Genomic DNA, 24,501 nt, shown 5'->3' on the forward strand with positions numbered 1-24,501 from the left:
TCCAATCAACCAGACCATGGCACTAAGTGCCTCATCCAGGCTTTTCTTGAAGACCCCCAGGGACGGTGCCTCCACCACCTCCCTGAGCAGCCCATTCCAATGCCAATCACTCTCTCTGTGAAGAACTTCCTCCTAATATCCAGCCTATACCTCCCCTGGCACAACTTGAGACTGTGTCCCCTTGTTCTATTGCTGGTTACCTGGGGGAAGAGGCCACCCCCCACCTGGCTACAATGCCCCTTTAGGTACTTGTAGACAGTAATAAGATCACCCCTGAGCCTCCTCTTCTCCAGGCTAAACAGGCCCAGCTCCCTCAACCTCTCCTCATAGGGTTTGTGCTCCAGGCCCCTCACCAGCTTTGTTGCCCTTCTCTGGACATGTTCCAGCACCTCAACATCTTTCTTGAATTGAGGGGCCCAGAACTGGCCACAGTAGTTCCAACCCATTGCCATAGTCAGGGACATCTCCCACCTGAACAGATTGCTCAAAGCCTCATCAAACCTGACCTTAAGGGAGCAGGGAGGGAGCAGCCACAGTTAGACTTCAGCAGGCAGATGTACCCAGGTCTGTGCTAGTGTGAAGCTAGCTAGAATGTTCTGGTGAGAAGAACTAGATGACAGGCTGTGAAAGGGAAACACTGGTGATGTCTGCTGCACTCACAGGCTTGCTGAGATGTATAAGAACAAGAATGTAAATATAGATAACAGAGTCACTCTCTGGGTTTTGTGGTTGCACTTCTCACTCTAACCTAACCTGCCATCTGTGTGACTAATCTACCTGCTTCTTAACCTCCCTGGCTGACCCTCCAATCTTCCCTGGGCACAAGGCAGTATCTGGGGTAAGGTAGAGAGGGGTAGAAGGAAGGTGGAAGGGGAGTTGAGAGCCCCTCCTAGGGACTCAGGTGTCTGGGAGGGCTGTTGTGTGTCTGTATTACCTTTTACCTTGTCTATTTCTGTCTATAACTGTCTATACTGTAACTATCTGCTTGTCTATTGTGCTAAGCTGTAAATATAAGCTTCATTCAATTTCCAGAGCTGGCTGAGTCTAGGCTGGGTGATTTCCAAAGTGTGTGTGTGTGGGGGGTGAGAACACCCAAACCATCACAAGGTCACAGAAAAATTATTTGACTTTTCATCTTTCTGGTTTTTAAGTCCATTTGAATCAAATTTTTTTTGCCAGATAAATTCAGTCCACATCTGTTGCTCTGGTATGTCATACAAAACTTCTTCTTACAAATTTTCTGATGGAGGTGAGCATTTTCTAAACTGCTAAAATTTCCCTTTGACTGTTACCAGCAGATACATGCATTGCAGTGGCTCTGGTCACCAGTTTCTCCTCGCTTTGCAACTAAGAAGTTAGTCAATGTAATCATAGAATCATAGAACCAATCAAGTTGGAAGAGACCTCCAAGCTCAGCCGGGTCAACCTAGCACCCAGCCCTGGCCAACCAACCAGACCATGGCACTAAGTGCCTCATACAGTCTGTTCTTGAACTGACTGTTTAGCCTGGAGAAGAGGAGGCTCAGGGGAGACCTCATTGCTGTCTACAACTACCTGAGGGGTGGTTGTGGCCAGGAGGAGGTTGCTCTCTTCTCTCAGGTGGCCAGCACCAGAACAAGAGGACACAGCCTCAGGCTGTGCCAGGGGAAATTTAGGCTGGAGGTGAGGAGAAAGTTCTTCCCTGAGAGAGTCATTGGGCACTGGAATGGGCTGCCCGGGGAGGTGGTGGAGTCACCGTCCCTGGAGCTGTTCAAGGCAGGATTGGACGTGGCACTTGGTGCCATGGTCTGGCCTTGAGCTCTGTGGTAAAGGGTTGGACTTGATGATCTGTGAGGTCTCTTCCAACCGTGGTGATATTGTGATACTGTGATACCTCCAGGGATGGTGACTCCACCACTTCCCTGGGCAGCCCATTCCAATGCCAATCACTCTCTCTGCCAACAACTTCCTCCTCACATCCGGCCTAGACCTCCCCTGGCACAACTTGAGACTGTGTCCTCTTTTTCTATTGCTGCTTGCCTGGCAGAAGAGCCCAACCCCACCTGGCTACAGCCTCCCTTCAGGTAGTTGTAGACAGCAATGAGGTCACAAGAGACAAACTGATTGTCCTAGTGTACTGTCCCTGGCTTTGACCATATGCAGGAATCTGTCTTTCTGAATTGACAAAATGAATCATAGAATGGTTTAGTGTGGAAGGGACCTCAAGGATCAGCCACTTCCAACACCTTGCCATAAGGGTGCACCACCACTAGAACCAACCTCCCACTAGGACATGTTCCTCAAGGCCTCATCCAACCTGGCCTTCAACACATCCAGGGAGGTTGTGGAGCACAGAAGCACTCAATGTGACCTTTGGGTGATTCTGTGCTCCACAACCTCCCTGGGCAACCTGTGCCAGTGTCTCATCACCCTCACTGCAAAGAACCATTTCCTAACATCTACTTTCAATCTCTCCTCTGCCACTTCAAACCCATTCCCCCTTGTCCTCTCATTACAAGGCCTTGTCAATAGTCCCTCTCCAGCCTTCCTGTAGGTCCCCTTCAGATCCTGGAAGGCCACTCTAAGGTCTCCTCAAAGCCTTCTCTTCTCCAGGCTGCAGAGCCCTAACTGTTGTAGCCTGTCTTCAGAGCAGAGTTGCTGCAGCCCTCTGAGCATCTTTGTGTGTTACATCAATTAGAAGTCACAAATAGGTCTTGAGAAAGCAAAAAAAATCAATGGAATTGTCTCCAAACAGGTATTGAAAAGAGGAATGTGGTTTGTTTTTTTTTTTCATATAAGTGCAAATAAAATCCCTTCATTATATTTTTTTTTTATACACTTTTGTTCCAGCAGAGGTCAGCTCTGCCTGTTCTGGTGAAGGGGAAAGCAGTTGTAGTGCGGACACCTACACAATCAGTGACACAAAGTGTCTGTTTTTTTCCTACTCTGCCCTTGCAGCTACTAACCAAAGCTCATTGGAATGGGCTGCCCAGGGAGGTGGTGGAGTCACAGTCCCTGGAGGTGTTCAAGACAAGACTGGATGAGGCACTTAGTGCCATGGTCTGGTTGACTGGATAGGACTGGGTGCTAGGTTGGACTGGATGATCCTGGAGGTCTCTTCCAACCTGGTTGATTCTATGATTCTAAGATTCTATGATTTCTGGCCCTTATCTTAAACAGAGAAAAAGGGTCTTTGAACCAGGTGTATAGGGTTAACACTCCTGGGGGAGTAACCCTGAACCTGACCCTAGGGGTCTTGGCCCCTCCCCAGGGGTGGGCCACACTCCAGGTGATGGTTAGCCCACTCCCCCCACTTCCTGTGGTATAAAAGAGGAGCACTTCCTGCTCCTCATCCTCTTTTTCCTTCGCTACCTCTTGACCCACACACTCATACTGCATACCATCACACCCCGTGGCAGCCACGAGGCAGAGACACCATCACACTACTCGGGTTGTATCCATCCCTTTTTGTATTTTGCTGTTTTCCCTTCCTTATCCTTTATAAACTCCCCTACCTCCAATACCTTTTCTAAGTTATTGTTAAACTTTTCCTTTTTAACTTCCAAATCGAGTGAGATTGATTTATTTGGGTGTCCCTACCTTTCTCTCTCTCCCTGTCTTTTGGGGGAAGGAGGGGGAAGAGGGGAGGGCACTCTATAAATTCTATAAATTGTCATTGGGTTTATTAAATTTATTAGAGTCTCTGGGAACCTGCATTTGAACCCAAGACACCAGGTCACCTATACACTCAAGACTGCTGTGAAAAGCTGCTTAGAGAGCCATTCCTGCTTCTCTGGTGTGGCTCCAAGCCTATTTGACAACAGCCTGTAAAGTGCAGGAGGAGCAGGGAAGCCAGAGAACATGGTTCTTGATAAGGTTAAAAGTGCTGCTAGATGAGCAGCTCCCAAAGAGCAAGAAGCTAAGTCTAGAATGTGCTGTGTCATTACTGGACTACTAGGGAAACAGAAATACTGCGGTCCTGTTGCAGCTGTCTTCCTTGACTGCTTTAGCAAAACTGCTAGAGAAATTAAAGCCTCTGTGCTTCATAATGTTGGGTTTCTGGGGAAAAATCTATCCACAAACAAATTTACTGCTGCAAATGGCATCATTTTCTTGGGTGTATGGTTACAGCAGATCTTCACCATCACCTATTCAGAGCACAAGGACAGAAGGGCAACGAGGCTGGTGAGAGACCTCAAGCACAAGCCCTATGAGGAGAGGCTGAGGGAGCTGGGATTGGTTAGCCTGGAGAAGAGGAGGCTCAGGGGAGACCTTATTGCTGTCTACAACTACCTGAGGGGTGGTTGTGGCCAGGAGGAGGTTGCTCTCTTCTCTCAGGTGGCCAGCACCAGAACGAGAGGACACAGCCTCAGGCTACGCCAGGGGAAATTTAGGCTGGAGGTGAGGAGAAAGTTCTTCCCTGAGAGAGTCATTGGACACTGGAATGGGCTGCCCGGGGAGGTGGTGGAGTCGTCGTCCCTGGGGCTGTTCAAGGCAGGATTGGACGTGGCACTTGGTGCCATGGTCTGGCCTTGAGCTCCGTGGTAAAGGGTTGGACTTGATGATCTGTGAGGTCTCTTCCAACCCTGATGATACTGTGATACTGTGATACTGTGATTTTGATGCTGAAGGCAGACTATGCTTTCAAAACTATCTGGTAGTGAACTCTTTGGTTTGGTGTCCCTCAGTTAACGTTGTTCGTTTTCCAGTTTTGTGGTGAACAGTCCTAAAGGGCATAAAATGGGCTTGTGCCTGTCCTGTCTTATTTATCTGCCTGTCTACGTTGCAGCCAGGCAGGAAAACAGGACAAAAGAAAGCCAGGCAGCCTAGTCTGGTTTACTCTGGTTACCTGAGAGGGGTTTCATGGGGCCCACGTCCCTGTCACGTGCAAGACAAATGCACCCCCCAGTTTTGGAAGACAACAGCCTGTGGGTTCTGCCATTTTTGTGTCTACTTGGGTGATTGCCAGAGGTGGTTGGGTGATTGTGTGGCCAGTGAGACCAATTACCCTATAAATGGGGGTGAACAGGTGAATAAGGAGCTTGCGTGCTCGTTCATTCCTTGCTCACCTGCCGCTCGCCCGCCCATCACCTCAGCCGCCTCAGCCGCCTCAGCTGCCTCAAGCCGCCTCAGCCGCCTCAGTATCCTCAAGCTGCCTCAGCCGCCTCAAACCGCCTCAGCCACCTCAGCTGCCTCAAACCGCCTCAGCTGCCTCAAACCGCCTCAGCCGCCTCAAACTGCCTCAGCCGCCTCAGTATCCTCAAGCTGCCTCAGCTGCCTCAAACCGCCTCAGCCGCCTCAAACCGCCTCAGCCGCCTCAGTATCCTCAAGCTGCCTCAGCTGCCTCAAACCGCCTCAGCCGCCTCAGCCACCTCAAACTGCCTCAGCTGCCTCAGTATCCTCAAACCGCCTCAGCCGCCTCAAACCGCCTCAGCTGCCTCAGCTGCCTCAAACCACCTCAGCCACCTCAGTATCCTCAAGCTGCCTCAGCTGCCTCAAACCGCCTCAGCCGCCTCAGCCACCTCAAACTGCCTCAGCCGCCTCAGTATCCTCAAACCGCCTCAGCTGCCTCAAACCACCTCAGCCGCCTCAGTATCCTCAAGCTGCCTCAGCCGCCTCAAACCGCCTCAGCCGCCTCAGCTGCCTCAAACCGCCTCAGCATCCTCAAACCGCCTCAGCCGCCTCAAACCGCCTCAGCTGCCTCAGCTGCCTCAGTATCCTCAAGCTGCCTCAGCTGCCTCAAACCGCCTCAGCCGCCTCAGCTGCCTCAAACCGCCTCAGCATCCTCAAACCACCTCAGCCGCCTCAAACCGCCTCAGCCACCTCAGTATCCTCAAACCACCTCAGCTGCCTCAAACCACCTCAGCCGCCTCAACCTGCCTCAGCCGCCTCAGTATCCTCAAGCTGCCTCAGCCACCTCAAGCCACCTCAGCCGCCTCAGCCGCCTCAGCCAGCAGCTGATTTCACTTTGCAGCCCATGTGGAATTTGCCACAGGACTTCTGTTGAATATTTTCCTGCCTGTGTTTTGGGCCAGGGACATCAGGACTAGTGAGTATTCTTAACTCTGTATTCAAGTTGCTAAAGGCTTTTAATCAACCTCTGTGACAGTTTGGGTGTTCCCTGCCCCCCCACACTTTGGGAATCACCCAGACTAGACTCAGCAGCTCTGGAAATTGAATGAAGCTTATATTTACAGCTTAGCACAATAGACAAGCAGATAGTTACAGTATAGACAGTTATAGACAGAAATAGACAAGGTAAAGGTAACACAGAAACACAACAGCCCTCCCAGACACCTGAGTCCCCAGGAGGGGCTCCCAACCACCCCTGCACCTTCCCCCTACCCCTCTCAACCTTACCCCAGTCCCAAGGAAGACTGGAGGTTCAGCCAAGAGGTTAAGAAGCAAAGTGGGTTAGACCAAATGGAGGGTCAGGTTAGAGAGTAAGATGCTGCTCAGCCAGCAGCCCAAGTGAGAGTGAGAGAAAAAATGGTGAGAGTGTTGGCTAATGTTTTCATTTCTTGTTCCCATACACCTCAGCGAGACTGTGAGGGAAACAGACATCAGCACTGTCTTCCTTTTGCTGCCTCTAATCTAGTTCTTCTCACCAAAACATTCCAGCTAGCTTCAAACTGGCACAACCTCACAAGAGGGGAGTGAAGCTGCCAGACTCTCTACCAAAGACACTTTCTGAAACCTTTCAAAATTCCATTGTACAGAGACATTCTGTGGCATAGTTCTGCTAACCGCATCAAAGAGCTTGCCTGGAGAGTTGTGAATAAATTTGGGGGAATTATTTTGTGTCTATTAATAAATTATTTAATCACTTTTAAATCAGCCCCATTGTGTTTTGCCCCAAACTCAGATTTCAACTAGTCCACTTCGTAACAAGTTTCCAGGTGTCAACATTCATTTTGCACCTAAACAAAACCCTCTTACTTAGTCACTGTTGTTTGAGGGCTGCTCTTGTGAGTGACAGCTCCACTCTTCTTTCTTCCCCTCCTCTTTGGTTTCACAAGTTAGTCTTTTCCTTGTGCCTTCTCCTCTACCTTCCGCCAGCACCCAAGAAGGAAGCTGTTTAAATGCAGAGAAGTACTGCTCATGGCAGAGTTTTGTGCTACAGAGTCCTGAAAACATGCAAGACACATTCATCCTCTTTTCAAATCACTGCCATATTCAGGATGTTTGTTCATTGGCACTGATGATAGACAAGCTTTACAGACTTTTGGAGTCAGAAATGAATGGCTGCTTTGAAAGAGATTTAGTAGTTTGAAATGACTGAAAAGACTAAAAATTATCTGCTTATTTCTTACCTGTAGCCACAGATATGACAAGAAATGAATACTGTTAGTCTAACAAACAGCCAAGACAGCCAGTTTCAGTACTAGGTCAGTGGTGTGGATAAGGAACAGGAGTGGCTTCTCCCACTCTTTTATCTTCCCCTCCTCTTTGGTTTCACAAGCTAATCTTTTCCTTGTTCCTTCTCCTCTTTCTCGCACCAGTACCCAAGAAGGAAGCTGTTTAAATACTGAGAAGTACTGCTCATGGCAGAATTTTGTATGACTTAGTCCTGACAAAGTGCAAGACGCATTCATCCTCTTTTCAACTCATTGCCACATTCAGGATGTTTGTTCATTGGCACTGGGGACAGACAGGCTTTACACACTTCTGAAGTCAGAAATAAATGGCTGCTTTTAGAGAATCATAGAATCAAACAGGGTGGAAGAGACCTCCAAGATCATCCAGGCCAACCTAGCACCCAGCCCTAGACAATCAACCAGACCATGTGCCCCATCCAGGCTTTTCTTCAATGCCTCCAGGGACAGCTACTTCACCACCTCCCTGGGCAGCCCATTCCAATGCCAATCACTCTCTCTGCCAACAACTTGCAGACCAGGATGCCATTGGCTCTCATACCCACCTGGGCACACTGCTGCCTCATCTTCAGCTCCTCTCTACCAGCACCCCCAGCTCCCTCTCTGCCTGGCTGCTCTCAGCCACTCTGTCCCAAGCCTGTAGCACTGCTTGGGGTTGTTGTGGCCAAAGTGTAGATCCTTGCACTTGGCCTTGTTCAGTCTCATCCCATTGCCCTCTGCCCACCCATCCAGCCTGGCCAGGTCCCTCTGCAGGGCTCTCCTACCCTCCAACAGCTCCACACCTGCTCCTAGCTTGGTGTCATCTGCAAACTTACTGATGCTGGACTCAGTCCCCTGGTCCAGATCATCAATAAAGCTATTGAACAGGACAGAGAGCTTTAGTTGTTTGCAGTGACTGAAAAGACTAAAAATTATCTGTTTATTTCTTAAGTGTAGCCATATGATTGACAAGATGTGAGTAAAATTAGTCTAACAAACTACCAAGACAGCCAGTTTCAATACTAGGTCAGTGATGTGCCTAATGAACAGGGGACTTGGCTTGTGACCTAAGAACTGAGAGAAGAAATGTAACTACAGTAGCAAGAGATAATTAAGGCATACCATCATGGCAGAACTTGCACTCCGTGTGTGATTGTGTCGACCCAGCTGCCATGTTTTTGGAGTGTCAGATGAATGTTAATGAAAGCAAATAAAGCTAGTTCCCATTTTAGTGCTTGTTTCTCCTGATGGCATTATCTGTTATAGGTCAGCACCTACAGACAGCTTAATAGGGCATCTTAAAAGCAAGACATAGAGTCTGAGCTGTTGCTGCTGATTAGAGACCACACACCTAAGTGCAGATGACATGCCTGGCTGACATATGTGGCTGTGGTGCATTGAGAGTTCCAGTGTGAACAACAAATCATATGCACATGCCTCAAACTGCTGTGCACTAGAAACCATGCAACTGCTTCACCAAAGGGCAAGTCATCTAGAAAACTGAAGGCATTTGGAAAGCTCACATTCTTTGTTGTTTCTTGGGGGTCTGGTGTGCCAGTTTGAAACAGGGTAGAATGTTTTGGTGAGAAGAACTAGATCATAGGCTGTGAAAGGAAAACAGTGGTGATGTCTACTGCCCTCAGAGTCTTGCTGAAGAAGAAATGAAAACAATAGATAACACTCTGGCCATTTTGTCTCACTTTCTGGCTGGGCTTCTGACTGAGCTGCATCTCCCTAACCTCACCTTCCACTCACCTTTGCTTCTTAACCCCCTGGCTGAACCTCCATTCTTCCTTGGGACTGGGGTAAGCTTGAGAGGGGCAGGGGGAAGGTGCAGGGGTGGTTGAGAGCCCCTCCTGGGGACTCAGGTTTCTGGGAGGGCTGTTGTGTTTCTGTATTACCTTTTACTTGTCTATTTCTGTCTATAACTGTATATACTGTAACTATCTGCTTTTCTATTGTGCTAGCTGTAAATAAATAGCTTCATTTATATTCCCAGAACCGGCTGAGTCTAGTCTGGATGATTTCTAAACTGGGGGGGGGGGGGGGGGGGGGGGAGGGGTAGGGTACACCCAAGCCATCACATCTGGATAGCTCACCACTGAGACATACTTGCTAACAGTGCAAACAGTCATAAGCAGACTCCACGCTTAAGCCTTCTTTACTCAGCTTTCCTTAGTAGCTGTACCCAAATAAAGATATTTTTTCATGTCAAATTTATCTTTATAGATAGCTCAAAGCACCACTAACTTCTGTGCCAAAAGCTGATGGAGCTGTTCTAGGCTGCCTGTCTTGGTGTTTTATTTTGTCATCTGCCTGCTGGTAAATGGTTTGCCCTGGACTGAAGAGAACCTTTTCTACTTTCATAAAACTGCAGAATGGACCTCTGGAAATCATAGAATTATAGAATGAACCAGGTTGGAAGAGACCTCCAAGATCATCTAGTCCAACCTATGCCCCAGCCCTATCCAGTCAACCAGACCATGGCACTAAGTGCCTCATCCAATCTTTTCTTGAAGACCTCCAGGGACAGTGCCTCCACCACCTCCCTGGGCAGCCCATTCTAATGGGAAACCACTCTCTCTGTGAAGAACTTCCTCCTAAGCAACAGCATAGACATATCCATAGCTCCTTACTATTATTTGGAAATAGTTATTTAGACTAGCAATAAGCATCTGAAAATTGTAATCAAAAGAGTACAAAACCGCCCTCAAATGCTGTGCTAGTTTGAAGCAGGCCAGAATGTTTTGGTGAGAAGAACTAGATTGCAGGCTGTAAAAAAAGAAAACAATGGTGATGTCTACTTCGCTCACAGCCTTGCTGAGAGGTATAGGAACAAGAAATAAAACCATTAGAAAACGCTCTTGCCATCACTCTTGCTGGGGCTGCTGGCTGAGCTGCATCTCTCTAACCTCACCCTTCATTTTGGGCTAATCCATTTTGCTTCTTAACCTCTAGCTGAACCTCCATTCTTCCTTGGGACTGGGGTAAGGTTGAGAGGGGTAGGGGGAAGGTGCAGGGGTGGTTGAGAGCTCCTCCTGGGGACTCAGGTTTCTGGGAGGGCTGTTGTGTTTCTGTATTACCTTTTCCCTTGTCTATTTCTGTCTATAACTGTCTATACTGTAACTATCTGCTTGTCTAATGTGCTAGCTGTAAATATAAGCTTCATTCAATTTCCAGAGCTGCTGAGTCTAGTCTGGGTGATTTCTAAAGTGTGGGGGGGCAGGGAACACCCAAACCATCACAAATGCCAAACCCAAACCTCCACAATCACCCAAGACTTTTGGTCTAGATGAAAAGAAATGCACATTCTGTCTTTTCCAAAGCAGCAGAGGCCCTTTTTGCTGCTCGCGGTCTTTGTCTTTTTGCCACTTCCTCAGTCTTAAGGTACTTTCATAAGACCTGCAGTACAGTCCTTAAGAAGAATAAGCCTTGGCTGGAAGGGGGAAAAAAAAATAAAGCCCTTCAGTTAAATGCAGAGTGAGAATGAGCTTAATTTATAACCCTAATGTAAAAATAGTTTGTGTGCCAGCGATGGTAATGATGCCATTATGCTGGGCAAGCCCCATAGAGAAGATTGTTTATGTAGATTCAAGCTTTTAGAGAGGGCTGAATGGAAGTCATTTCCCTAGGAAAGAAATCAACAACCTTAAATGCATCTTTTACAGAGACCAAACTGCTATTTGATTTCTAAAGTTTGAGTTCCCTATTTTCTCCAACAGTTAATTATATTATTTGAATGTTTTGTCCAGTATATTTGGATTTCTTCCTGTGCCATTAAATAATGTCAGTGATGTTTTTTTGCTTCTGGCTGTGGCCTTGGGTTGCCCCTGACCCTGGTTCATCCTTTCAGTGTGCTGGGGATGGGTGCCCTCAGTGTTGATGGGTCCCATTACCAGCACTTTGCTGTGCTTGCCTGCACTTGTCTGTGCCCCCACTGGGGTCACCTTGTCTCTCATTATGTCACCCATTGCAGGGTAACCCTGCTCTCTCTGTTCCCTGCATGCCCAGATACATAGAATCATAGAATCAGCCAGGTTGGAAGAGAACTCCAAGATCATCCAGGCCAACCTAGCACCCAGACCCATCCAATCAACCAGACCATGGCACTAAGTGCCTCATCCAGTCTGTTCTTGAACACCTCCAGGCACAGTGACTCCACCACCTCCCTGGGTAGCCCATTCCAATGCCAATCACTCTCTCTGACAACAACTTCCTAACAACATCCAGCCTAGACCTCCCCTGGCACAACTTCAGACTGTGTCCCCTTCTTCTGTTGCTGCTTGCCTGGCAGCAGAGCCCAACCCCACCTGGCTACAGCCTCCCTTCAGGCAGCTGCAGACAGCAATGAGGTCTGCCCTGAGCCTCTTCTGCTGCAGGCTGCACACCCCCAGCTCCCTCAGCCTCTCCTCACAGGGCTGTGCTCCAGGCCCCTCACCAGGATGTGGATGGCTCATAGCAGTTTTTCAAGAAGGATCTGCTGATGATATCACCTGAAGCTCTGAAGGATATATGAATCCAGGAAGACTGAGCATGCTTCAAAAGGGAAGTCTTAAACACATAGGAGCAGGGCATTCCTGCATGCCAAAAACCAAATCTGTGGGGAAGGAGTCTGACCTGGCTAAACAGAGACCTTTGGCTGGACCCCAAGAACAGAAGGATATTCTGTGGCCTTCGGAAGAAGGGACAGGTCTATCACAAGTTGTATAAAGATGTAGTGAAGCTATGCAGGGAGGAAATCTGAAGAGCTGAAGTGCAGCCAGAGCTCACACTAGCTACAGCCATTAAGGATAATAAAAAATGTGTCTGTAAATTCATTAACAACAAAAGAAGGACTAGGAAAAAATCTCCATCCTTTATTGGATGCAGAGGGAAACACAGCGACTAAGGATGAGGAAAAGACTGAGGTGCTCAATGTCTACTTTGCCTCAGTCTTTAGCACCAGGACTAGCTGTTCTCTAGACAGCCAGACTCATGAGCTGGGAGACAATGAGGGAATGCTGAATGAGGTTGGCACAGTGAAAGAGGAAGTGGTCAGCGACCTGCTATGTGTCATAGATGCACACAAGTCTGTGGGGCCAGATTGGATACACCTGTCAACAAGCAGCTGAGTATGAGAAAACAGTGTGCCTAGGTGGCCAAGAAAGCCAGTGGCATCCTGCCTTGTACTAGAAATGTTGTGTCCAGCAGGTGCAGGGAGGTGACTGTCCCCCTATACTCTGCACTGGTGAGGCCATACCGCAAGTACTGTGTTCAGTTTTGAGCACCTCAATACAAGTGGGCTGTTGAGGTGTCAGAGCAAGTGCAGGGGAGGGCAGCAAAGCTGGGGAAGGGCCTGGAGAATAAATCTTGTGAAGAGAGACTGAAAGAACTGTTTAGTTTGGAGAAGGCTAAGGGGAGACTTCATCACTACCTACAGCTACTTGAAAGTATGTTGTAGAGAGGTTGATGCTGGTCTCTTCTCACAGGTATTTAGTGATAGAACAAGAGGTAATGGCCTCAAACTGCAACAGGACAGGTTTAGACTGGACACCAGACACCATTTTTCATGGAAAGAGTGGTCAAACATTGGAATGGGCTGCCCAGGGAGGGGGTTGAGTCACCATCCCTGGATGCATTTAAAGGTTGTTTAGATGTGGTGCTTGGGGATATGGTTTGGGGGTGAACTTTGAGGGTAGGGTCAATGCTCAGACTTAATGATCCCAGAAGTCTTTTCCAATCTGAATTATTCTATCTAACCATAAAACAGCTCTATGATAATACTGGCATATATTGGGCTGTACATCTCTGCCTGGTCTCTCATTTTTGGACTTATAGTTGCACTCTTGGCTGTTCCTGTCCAAGAGTACAATGCTGGCATATATTGGGCTGTACATCTCTGCCTGGTCTCTCATTTTTGGTCTTATAGTTGCACTCTTGGCTGTTCCTGTCCAAGAGTACAATGCTGGTATATATTGGGCTGTACATCTCTGCCTGGCCTCTCATTTTTGGTCTTATAGTTACACTCTTGGCTGTTCCTGTCCAAGAGTACAATGCTGGCATATATTGGGCTGTACATCTCTGCCTGGTCTCTCATTTTTGGTCTTATAGTTGCACTCTTGGCTGTTCCTGTCCAAGAGTACAATGCTGGCATATATTGGGCTGTACATCTCTGCCTGGCCTCTCATTTTTGGTCTTATAGTTACACTCTTGGCTGTTCCTGTCCAAGAGTACAATGCTGGCATATATTGGGCTGTACATCTCTGCCTGGTCTCTCATTTTTGGTCTTATAGTTGCACTCTTGGCTGTTCCTGTCCAAGAGTACAATGCTGGTATATATTGGGCTGTACATCTCTGCCTGGTCTCTCATTTTTGGTCTTATAGTTGCACTCTTGGCTGTTCCTGTCCAAGAGTACAATGCTGGCATATATTGGGCTGTACATCTCTGCCTGGTCTCTCATTTTTGGTCTTATAGTTGCACTCTTGGCTGTTCCTGTCCAAGAGTACAATGCTGGTATATATTGGGCTGTACATCTCTGCCTGGTCTCTCATTTTTGGTCTTACAGTTGCACTCTTGGCTGTTCCTGTCCAAGAGTACAATGCTGGCATATATTGGGCTGTACATCTCTGCCTGGCCTCTCATTTTTGGTCTTATAGTTGCACTCTTGGCTGTTCCTGTCCAAGAGTACTCTCGCTACTTGTTCTATTGATCTACTGTTTTGAAAACAATTTACAACTCAACTCTTCAACTTGTTTGCACTCTCTCTCAACCTTGTACCACTTGGTGAATGTACAAGTTACTCACTCAGCTAAGCTGCTAACGAATAATGAAGTACTAAACTATTCATCAGAACATTAGATGATGCCCAGGAGAGCTGCCTAGACAGCCACAAGCGGTGTAAGCCTCCAAACTTGACAGGTGTTACAATGAGTTATTAGACCTATTTCTGAGCAACATTTTCCAGAAAGTGGTACACATTCCTCCTTGTATTTTCACCCAAGCTACATTTATTGCTTTGCATGTGGTGGTGTTAGAAGTTTGTTCTGTGATTTACTATAAAAGCAGTTGGAAGGAAGCACTACAACTGGGCTGCACCTGCAAACAATACAGATGTGATCCAGATTGGCCTACATCCTCCAGCAGTTGAGATACTAGTAAGCCACAGCTTAAAATCTCTCCAGAAGACAATATTTTGATAATAGACCTCTGTGTTTCAGTTGTCTCTCTCTTGGTTTCAGAGCACCTCCTTCTCATCAGTGACTCAGTGAACTGCAGTCATCGCAGTGACTTAGGAAACTTGTACTCCGTGGGCTACATCACCACCCACTGCAGTAGTTTGTCCAAACCATGCTGATCTTTCATAATCTAGCACAAATCTAAGGATAAGAGAACAAGTACTGATAGCTACTCTTTTTTTTTTCCCCTATTGAATTTCATAGATAATCTTATCCCGAGTACAAATAAACTGAATAAATGTAATGCTATCAAATAAGCAGCATTTATGCTGCTATGTTCCTTTCCTCCCAGGGATCACTCTTCTTCAGCAGAAGATGCAATTATGGCCCAATGCTATGCATTCAGCAACTGACAAATGTGGTTATGCTACAAAGAAACCATCTAGACTTACAAGTGGAAAAGGCTTGGTTTTCACATACTGCAGTGATCCTTCAGCTAGCGTTGTGCACGCTGGCTTCTGGACTCGGGCTAAAACCACAGCCCACTGCTCACGCAGGAAGTTCTTCAGACAGGGCAGTGGCAGCACATTCACCTGAGTGCAATCAGTAACAATCCAGGAGGTCAAAAGACCAGGAAACTCAGACAGATGAGGATGAAAGGACGTGATTTGCCTGAAGTCTAGCTGCTGTGAGGCAAGATAGATGATGAGACTGAAAGAGGGAGGGGAGAGATGCAAAGTGATGCTGAAGCCACTCTATGGTGCTGACCTTACGAATGATTCACTGAGCATTGCATCCTGTGTCAGAAGTAGGAAGCAATAAACTGAGAACATTTTGCATTCCCATCCATGGGAAAACCCAAGCCAGCTGTTCTGCTCTCCTCATTCAGCTGTTGTAAAAACCAACTACAGATAGATTTAGGAAGAAAGTGCTACTCTGGGAAAAAAGAATGATACTTGACTAAAATAAACTTTTTATTCCATTATTGTATAAAAGGAGGAAGAGGAGCATGACTGTTATGTGCTCTTGACTGTTATTTGTTCTTAACTCTTATTTGTTCTTAACTCTTCTTGCAGCCTTGACTATCCAGTGACAGGTGTAGTAATTAAATGTTCATAAATTCAATTTTGAAGGTCAGAAGTTTCTAAAATTGTTGCATTTTGGATTATGACTCATAGCAGCAGAGTTCAGAAGTTCTCCTCTAGTCAGGAGAAGCTGCCAAATGCAACCATACCTCACTAGGTACATAGTGCCCTTTGGAGGAATTCCTGGTTTTGTGTTAATGTAAAAGGTGGATCAGATTCTAATCACCTCTCCCTACTGCACAAAGCAGGAGCTTTTCTGGGTTAGGGAAGGCAGTTCCAGTCCTTCTAGCCTAGTCTGTCCGAAATTTACACAACGGCTCAGACCTTCTTGTGACTCTTTCAGTTTTCATTTCTGTTGTCCTGCCCTGTCTTTCCAGCAGGTCACTGTAACGTTTTGTTCACTCATATTTGTTTTATAGGGGGGCTGCACTGAATTAAGTGTGCCTGCATACATACTTATTTAAGCATACACATGTATTTATGTACAGAAGAATCACAGAATCTTACCAGGTTGGAAGAGACCTCCAAGCTCAGCCAGGCCAAGCTAGCACCCAGCCCTAGCCAATCAACCAGACCATGGCACTAAGTGCCTCATCCAGTCTTTGTTTCAACACCTCCAGGGACGGCAACTCCACCACCTCCCTGGGCAGCCCATTCCAATGCCAATCACTCTCTCTGCCAACAGCTTCCTCCTGACATCCAGCCTAGACCTCCCCTGCCACAACTTGAGACTGTGTCCCCTTGTTCTGTTGCTGGTTGTCTGGAAGAAGAGACCAACCCCACCTGGGTACAGCTAGATCACAGAATCACAGAATATATTTGGTTGGAAGATCATCCAGTCCTTAACACAGCACTGCAAGCTCAACACTAAACCACATCCCTAAGCACTGGTCCATACACCATTGAAACACCTCTATGGATAGTGACTCCACCACCAGCCTGGGCAGACTATTCCAATGTTTGATAACTCTTTCAGTGACAAATCATTTCCTAATATCCAGCTTAAAACTTTCCCTGGTGTGGGCTGTTTTCATTTCACAGAATCATATCATGGTTTGTGCTGGAAGGAACCTTAAAGATCATCTAGTTTCACTCCCTCTGCCATGGGCAGGGACACCTCCCACTAGACCAAGTACTCAAAGTCTCATCCAACTTGGTCTTCAACACTTCTAGGCATGATGCATCCACAATTTCCCTGGGCAACCTGTTTCACTTTCATGCCACTCTCATTGCTTCTTCCTGATGTGCAATCTAAATGTATCTTGCTCTAGCTAAAACTATCGTCTCTCGTCCTACCACTACAAGCCCTTGTAAAATATCCCTCTCCAGCTATCCTGTAGGTCTCCTTCAAATACTGGAAAGCTGCTATGTAAACTCCCCAGAGTCTTCTCCAGGTGGAGCAGCCCCAACTCTCTCAGTCTCTCTCCATAGATAAGGTGCTTCAGCCCTCTGATCATCACCATGGCTCTCTTCTGCACTCTTCCCAGCAAATCCATATCTTGTTTTGGGGGCTCCAGAGCTGAACACAGTATGAGAATATCATCATTGCTTCTCTTTGTAACTCATTGTGGATGCTTCTTGTTGCAACTCATTGTGGATGCTTCTCTTTGCAGCTCATTGTGGTAGTCCTGCCAATAACCTATCTATGAAATCCAGTATTTTCCCTTGGGCTGAGAATAGCTTTTGAACCATTTGGCACCTAAGACATAACTTGCTGTGGTTGCAAATTTGACTTGCTCATTTTTTGTTTGGTTGGGGTGGGTTTTTTTAAAATTTGTTTGGCTTTTGTTGTTGTTGTTGTTTTGGTGGTTTTAAATCATAGAATCATAGAATCAGCCAGGTTGGAAGAGACCTCCAAGGTCATCCAGGCCAAGCTAGCACCCAGCCCTGTCCAGTCAACCAGACCATGGCACTAAGTGCCTCATCCAGGCTTTTCTTGAACACCCCCAGGGACAGTGACTCCACCACCTCCCTGGGCAGCCCATTCCAATGCCAATCACTCTCTCTGACAACAACTTCCTCACAACATCCTAGATCTCCCACCCTGGCACAGCTTCAGACTGTATCCCCTTGTTCTGTTGCTGCTTGCCTGGCAGAAGAGACCAACCCCACCTGGCTACAGCCTCCCTGCAGGCAGCTGCAGACAGCAATGAGCTCTGCCCTGAGCCTCCTCTGCTGCAGGCTGCACACCCCCAGCTCCCTCAGCCTCTCCTCATAGGGTTTGTGTTCCAGGCCCCTCACCAGCTTCGTTGCCCTTCTCTGGACACCTTCCAGCACCTCAACATCTCTCCTGAATTGAGGGGCCCAGAACTGGACAAAGCACTCAAGGTGTGGCCTGAGCAGTGCTGAGCACAGGGGCAGAAGAACCTCCCTTGTCCTGCTGCCCACACTGCTCCTGAGCCAGCCCAGGATGCCATTGGCTCTCTTGGCCAACTGGGCACACTGCTGCCTCATCTTCAGCTACTATCTACCAGTACTCCCAGGTCCCTGTCTTCCTGGCTACTCTCCAGCCACTCTGTTTTTGCCATCAAATCTTCCTGCTTTTCAGTATCAACAAAGGCCCAGATCAGCCAAAGTCAGTTCCTAGGATGTTCCAGGGCTGCATAGTTTGCTGCACTTGCATGTTCTTTTCTTCCCCAAGGAACTGCCACTTCTATGATTCTGTGAACTGTGGGAGAGCTGAGGACAGTTGGAAATGACCACCAACTGTTTTCTTGTAGTCCATCAGTAATTTGCAAGATGAAACACCAGGAAATTAACACATGGTATTCAATACATATAACACAGATTGCCAGAATTTTCTGTGGTGTGCCCTGTTTTTAACCAAAATGTAAAGTGTGTACACTGAAAGGCTTTCTCCTCTGCCAGCAGCAACTGTGCAACTTTCTCACCAAGGGCATCAAATAACAGCATTGTATTGCCTTGAAACTTAGAATCATAGAATCAGTCAGGGTTGGAAGAGACCAGAAGGATCAGCTAGTTCCAACCCCTCTGTCATGCCCAGGGACACCCTACCCTAGAGCATGCTGCACGCAGCCTCAGCCAGCCTGGCCTCAAACACCTCCAGCCATGGGGCCTCAACCACCTCCCTGGGCAACCCATTCCAGCCTCTCACCACTCTCATGTTCAACAACTTCCTCCTCACCTCCAGCCTCACTCTCCCCACCTCCAGCTTTGCTCTAATCTCCCCAGTCCTGACACTCCCTGATATCCTGAAAAGTCCCTCCCCAGCTTTTTGGTAGCCCCCTTCAGATCCTGGAAGGCCACAAGAAGGTCACCTGGAAGCCTCCTCTGCTCCAGACTGAACAACCCCAACTCTTTCAGTCTGTCCTCATAGGACTTGTCCAACTTCAATGCAGTTGCAAGCATAATGTAGTAGTAGAGGGCCACATTGTTTCAGATACACATAATTGGTTTGAAAAAACTATGAAACTGGGGGCATACTTCAGATAAAATCAGTCCTTCACAGAATAGCTGCAGAATAATTGATCACATTGACTGATCCTTCTTGCTAACTGCTTCGACAAGGTAAATGAGCAGCTGCATAAAAATGTCATAACAGTTGAAGCTTGAAATACAGAGTTTGTAACCTTTGTTTGTTATCATAAATTAGAGAGAAACCCTGCAGGCAAGAATGTCATGTACAAAAAAAAATAGAACAAGAAAAGGCAGAAAAGAAGAAGAAGAGATGCAATGGGCAGCACAGGGATGTGGTGGAGTCTTTGTCTGAGAGGTGTTCAAGAAAAGACTGGATAAAGCACTTAGTGCCATGGTCTGGTTCATTGGCTAGGGTTGGGTGCTAGGTTGGACTGGATGAGCTTGGAGGTCTCTTCCAAAATGGTTGATTCTATGATTCTATCCTGTGCTATGGGCTACAGCAACTGGAGCTCCTGTCAAGGGTAAGAGAAGCAGGGACATACAAGACAAGACTGGATGAGGCACTTAGTGCCATGGTCTGGTTGACTGGATAGGGCTGGGTGCTAGGATGGACTGGAGGTCTCTTCCAAGCTGGTTGATTCTATGATTCTATCATGATAGGTTGGATTGGATGATCTTGGAGATCTCTTCCAAGCTGGTTGATTCTATCATGATAGGTTGGACTGGATGATCTTGGAAGTCTCTTCCAACCTGGTTGAGTCTATGATTCCATGATGATAGGTTGGACTGAATGATCTTGGAGGTCTGCTCCAACCTGGTTAATTCTATGATGATAGGTTGGACTGAATGATCTTGGAGGTCTGCTCCAACCTGGTTAATTCTATGATGATAGGTTGGACTGAATGATCTTGGAGGTCTGCTCCAACCTGGTTAATTCTATGATGATAGGTTGGACTGAATAATCTTGGAGGTCTGTTCCAACCTGGTTAATTCTATGATTCTATAATAGGTTGGACTGGATGATCTTGGAGGTCTATTCCAACCTGGTTGATTCTATGTTTCTATCATGATAGGTTGGACTGGATGATCTTGGAGGTCTGTTCCAGCCTAGTTGATTCTATGTTTCTATGAACAGATCATATATATATCTATGCATTATATTGGGTACTTAATGTTAATTACTTAAGATCCTATAGTACAAATTGCCCCCAGCATTTTCTGAAGTTATCTCATAGGTTATATGGACACCCACAGGTGGAGATTAGTCATTTAAAAAGACAAAGGCATAAAAAACTGATTTCAAATACTGAAGTTTTCTTACAGTAAATTTCTCTTTTATTCTGAAGCTGTGCATTTTCCTCCCATTTCTGACTGAAGAACTAATACTAGAGGCAAGCCACTGAATCTGGCAATATATATATGGCTGTTTCCAATTCCTAAATGAAATTGGGGTAAAAAGGTATTGCTCTTTCTCATCTCATGTCTTCAGTTGTAATTTCTAACAGCTGTGAATCAGTAAGTTCTTAAAGAGATTGGGATTTTAATCACTTGTGCCCTCTTAAACATTAATATAGGGGTTTTGTCATCCTCAGGTGTGGACTTAGCACAAAATGCCGTGAGCACCTGAGAGATGTCATGTGCAGCATGAGCCCTTTTTTGCCTGTAACCTCAGCTCAAGAGGAATCTTAGTATGGGAAATTCATACTCTACAAGCAGTGAATGCATTTTGCCTGTAATAACAGTATGCTCTGTTAGCCCTTTCCTTGGCTGTCTGGGTGAAAAAAAACCACAGGTAATTTGGAGCTCACAGCAGGAAAGCATGGAAGGAGGAGGAATTCTTCCAGGAAATATGCAAGGAAAGCTTTTCTTTTTGGGTTTTACTGAAGAGATTAAGACCTGTAGAGTAAAAAATTTTTTTTTGGGGGGGGGGGGGGGGGGGGGGGGGAGGGGAAATAATTAAACCAAACCAAACCAACAGCAAAAATCCCCCACCAAAACAAACAGCAAACAACAGGCAAAGGCTTTATTACTCTCTTCTGAAGAAAGTAGAATTTCTGACTGACTTAGAGAGGAATTTTAGTATTGATATTTATATTTTAACACAGCCTTCATTTTTCTTTTTAACCCTTTTGGCACTCTCAAGCACTTCAATCTCCACAATCAAAATGAGGACATTTCCAGGTATTTATGCCAGGCTTGGCAGAAATCTGGGCTTGGCAGAAAGCATACCAAAGAAAGACAGCACCGTCGTGCTTGCTGTTAACGAAGGGCAACTGTCAAGAGGCAGCAGTAGCAAGATTACTGTTCTTACAGTGCCTAAAAACAACCCAATGCAAAGGTCACTGCGGTACCTACTGCGGTGTTCAGACAGTAATGTTCCCCAGCCTCACTAATGGTTAGAGCAATGCTGCTGACCAGTCACTTAACATTCATGTCCTAGGTGCAGAAGAAAGAACATCCCCTATTGCCATTTTCCTGTTCAATGCAACACTGGAGAAAGTGAGTGTGCAATGTCACAGGCTCACAGGATGCTAGGGGTTGGAAGGGACTCAAGGAGATTATCAAGTCCAACCTCCCCTGTCAGAGCAGGACCACACAATCTAGCACAGACAACAGAGGAACACATCCAGACAGGCCACGCTGGTGTCAGCACACACGGCTTTGTGTCTTCATGAACAAAGATTATTTTCAGCCTCTAAGCAAAATACTGGTCTCTTGGGCCAACAGATTTTAAGATTTAGCAGACTAGCAATGACCAGCACATGCATATTGTATCCCATTCTCAACAGCAACAAGCTAAAGAGTGACAGAATAGAAGTGTTTGGAAGATAATGCAAATAGAGGCATAATCACAACAAGGAGCAGTTTAGAGCAGAAGCCGATGCTAGGCACTTTGACAGGCATGTGGGGTCCCATCTCTCTTCAGCTACAGAGACCAGTCTCCAAACTAAGGCTTTTAATATATGTGCCCAAAAGTAAGTGCAAATCTCACATCGTTTTTCCTTTCCCTTGCACTGTTTGTAGTCCTCTGTGGCTCACAAACCACAATCACAAGTGCTGCACTTGGCCACTACCAGGTTGTTATGTGGGGCTGTGCACTGTGTATGCACACATAGGTACAGGTAGGTGGATCAATGCTTGTTAGGAAGGAAAGAAACAAAGTTAACAAAGAGTACCAGAGTCTTTACTAAGCTAATTTGTTTTCCTGGAAAACGTGGAAGTTTAGCTCAGATTTTACAGCAAAGCTCAGGTCAGTCCTTTTTTTTTTTTTACCAACTATGCAACTCTGATTTTCTCTTAATTTACAAGGATAAACTTTTTGTTTCTTTTTGAACTAACCTCTCATTTTTCTTCTCCTCAAAAAAGTCTGCTGGGTCGATGCTACAGGAGGAATGGCTAATAGCAGAAAGCATAAATGTCTGTGAAATGATGATATCTAGTAAAGCAAAGCCATATAAGCTGTTTCTCCCAGCTGGGTCAACACTACAAGAGGAATGGCTAATAGCAGAAAGCATAAATGTCCACGAAATGATAATATCTAGTAAAACAAAGCCATGTAATCTCCTAAAGCTCTTTCTCCCAGCTGGGTCAACACTACAGGAGGAATGGCTAATAGCAGAAAGCATAAACGTCCATGAAATGATAATATCTAGTAAAGCAAAGTCATATAATCTCCTAAAGCTGTTTCTCCCAGTGTGCAGGGCTTTCCCAGTCTTACAAAGCATCCAACCAATACAGCAACTGTGTAGTATTTATAACCTCCCAAACAAAAGCCTACTGGATGAAGAAGCTGTACAAATTGTGCAAACTGGAACATGTCTCCATCACACAAGTGGAAACGAAATAATTACAAGGCTGAGAAATACCACTTCATTAGGTTAGGGAGACCTTGCCTTGGTAGGAAGCTCGAGTTGAAAGAGGATGAAAACAGGAGGCAAGTTCACACGTTAACATCACAAACTAAAGAGATTCCAAACCTGCTTGGATTCTCAGCTGTGAATGCAAGCATACAGAATCAGCCCGGGTACAAGATTGCATGTGTGTAGCATGAACACATCCATGCTGTATTAGATAGCACTGGCAAAAATTAAACTAAGGAATAACAAACTCCAGGGGATGCTGCCACACGAAATCTCAGCCACATTCAGGTTGATCAAACAAGTAAACATATCTGCGTGCTGGTATGAACTAGGAACGTTGTCATTCCTCAGTCCAAGTTCAGGATGAAGCTGAAAGAGAGTCCTACTCTGTTGCAAACCCAAATATTCCAAGTTCTCCAGCAGTGCAAGAGAAGCTAATCAACAAACCCGAAAGGAATAGAAGCCAGAGAAGCCATAAATATCTACAGAGATAAGCACACAGCAAGCAAGACAACGAAAAGTTAGCTAGATTTACCGTTTTAATTATCCAAGTGGGCGGTTTGTTTGGGTTTGGGTGTTTTTGGGGTAACGTCGGGAGCTGTTTTCACGAGGACTTGTCCACACGCATCCGCATCGCGGCAGGCGCCGGTCCCGGGGCGCGGAGAGCAAAGCGCTTCCCTCCGCTGCCACCGCTCCCCCCGCCAAGAAGGGAAAACGAGAAGGAAACGCAACCGGGGGAAGGAAAGAAGGAAGGAAGGAGGAAGAAGGGAGGAGGCAGCAGCCGCCCGGCCAAACTCCGGCGCCGCCCCGACCGGTCCTCCGCCCCCGGGGCTGCGGGTGAGGCGGCCCGCGCCTCTCCGCGCCTCTCCGCGTTTCTCCGCGCCTCTCCGCGCCTCTCCGCGCCTCTCCGCGCCTCTCCGCCGCCTCGCAACTTGCGCGCGTCGCGGGAGCCGCCGGGGAGGGGCTGGGGAGGGCGGCGGGATGCGGCGCGGCGGTGGCCGAGGCGAAGATGCTCCTTCCGCGCTGCCCACGGCTCCCGGGTTGCCGCGGGGATGCGCCGGCCAGGCGGGCGTGACCCCCCCGCTCCGGTGCGATGTGCCATGGAGAGGGATGCCCGCCCAGCCTGGCCGCGCAGGGAGCAGCGGGGGGTCCCTTGCGGGGGCTGCCCTGCGCTGCTGACACCTTCCCGGCTCCCCCGGCAGCGTGCGGGCTGGGAGGAGCCGTGCGGGTCCCCGGTGGAGGGGAGGGACGAGACAGGCTGTATCCTAAATTGTGCGGAAAGCCTGCTGCTGAGGCGTCATTTTGGCAGCCTCTGTCTCGGCGGGGGAAGAAGGGGGAAATGTGTTTCCAACACCCGGCTTCTGTGGGATTTTGGATGCCCAGAAGGGCCTGTTCAGGGGTGAGACTGTTAGCCTCCTCCAAAACGTTACGGCTGGGCTGGGAAGAGAAAGTGCCAGGCTGTGCATGCCATGGTGCAAATGCAGACAGTACGTGCTCAGGTCTGCAAAGGGAAAGGAGCAGCGTTTGGGCCAGCAGATTTTGAAGTGATGCCTCAGTGGTGTGCTTTGGCATGGCTGGGCCTGCCATCTCTGGTGTGAGCCCCGGGCTCTGCAGCCTTCTCCCTCCCTGTTCTTATGCTCATCACTGGGCTTCAACATGTCTCAGGGGCTGCTTCTAGCCCATCGGCCA

The 24,501-nt window shown here is 47.3% G+C and overlaps 1 protein-coding gene across 1 annotated transcript in view; it reads right to left on the reverse strand.

Annotated features, from left to right (window-relative positions):
- Positions 1-24,152, reverse strand: part of HTR1F (5-hydroxytryptamine receptor 1F) — a 146,141-nt gene extending 121,989 nt beyond the window's left edge. The window contains exon 1 of the mRNA XM_064152282.1: positions 23,348-24,152. The gene's annotated coding sequence lies outside the window, so the exon portion shown is untranslated. The remainder of the gene's footprint in view (positions 1-23,347) is intronic.
- Between the last annotated feature and the right edge of the window lie 349 nt (positions 24,153-24,501).

The sequence above is a fragment of the Pogoniulus pusillus genome, chromosome 12 (assembly GCF_015220805.1).
Source record: "Pogoniulus pusillus isolate bPogPus1 chromosome 12, bPogPus1.pri, whole genome shotgun sequence".
In the NCBI taxonomy this organism is placed as follows: Eukaryota; Metazoa; Chordata; class Aves; order Piciformes; family Lybiidae; genus Pogoniulus; species Pogoniulus pusillus.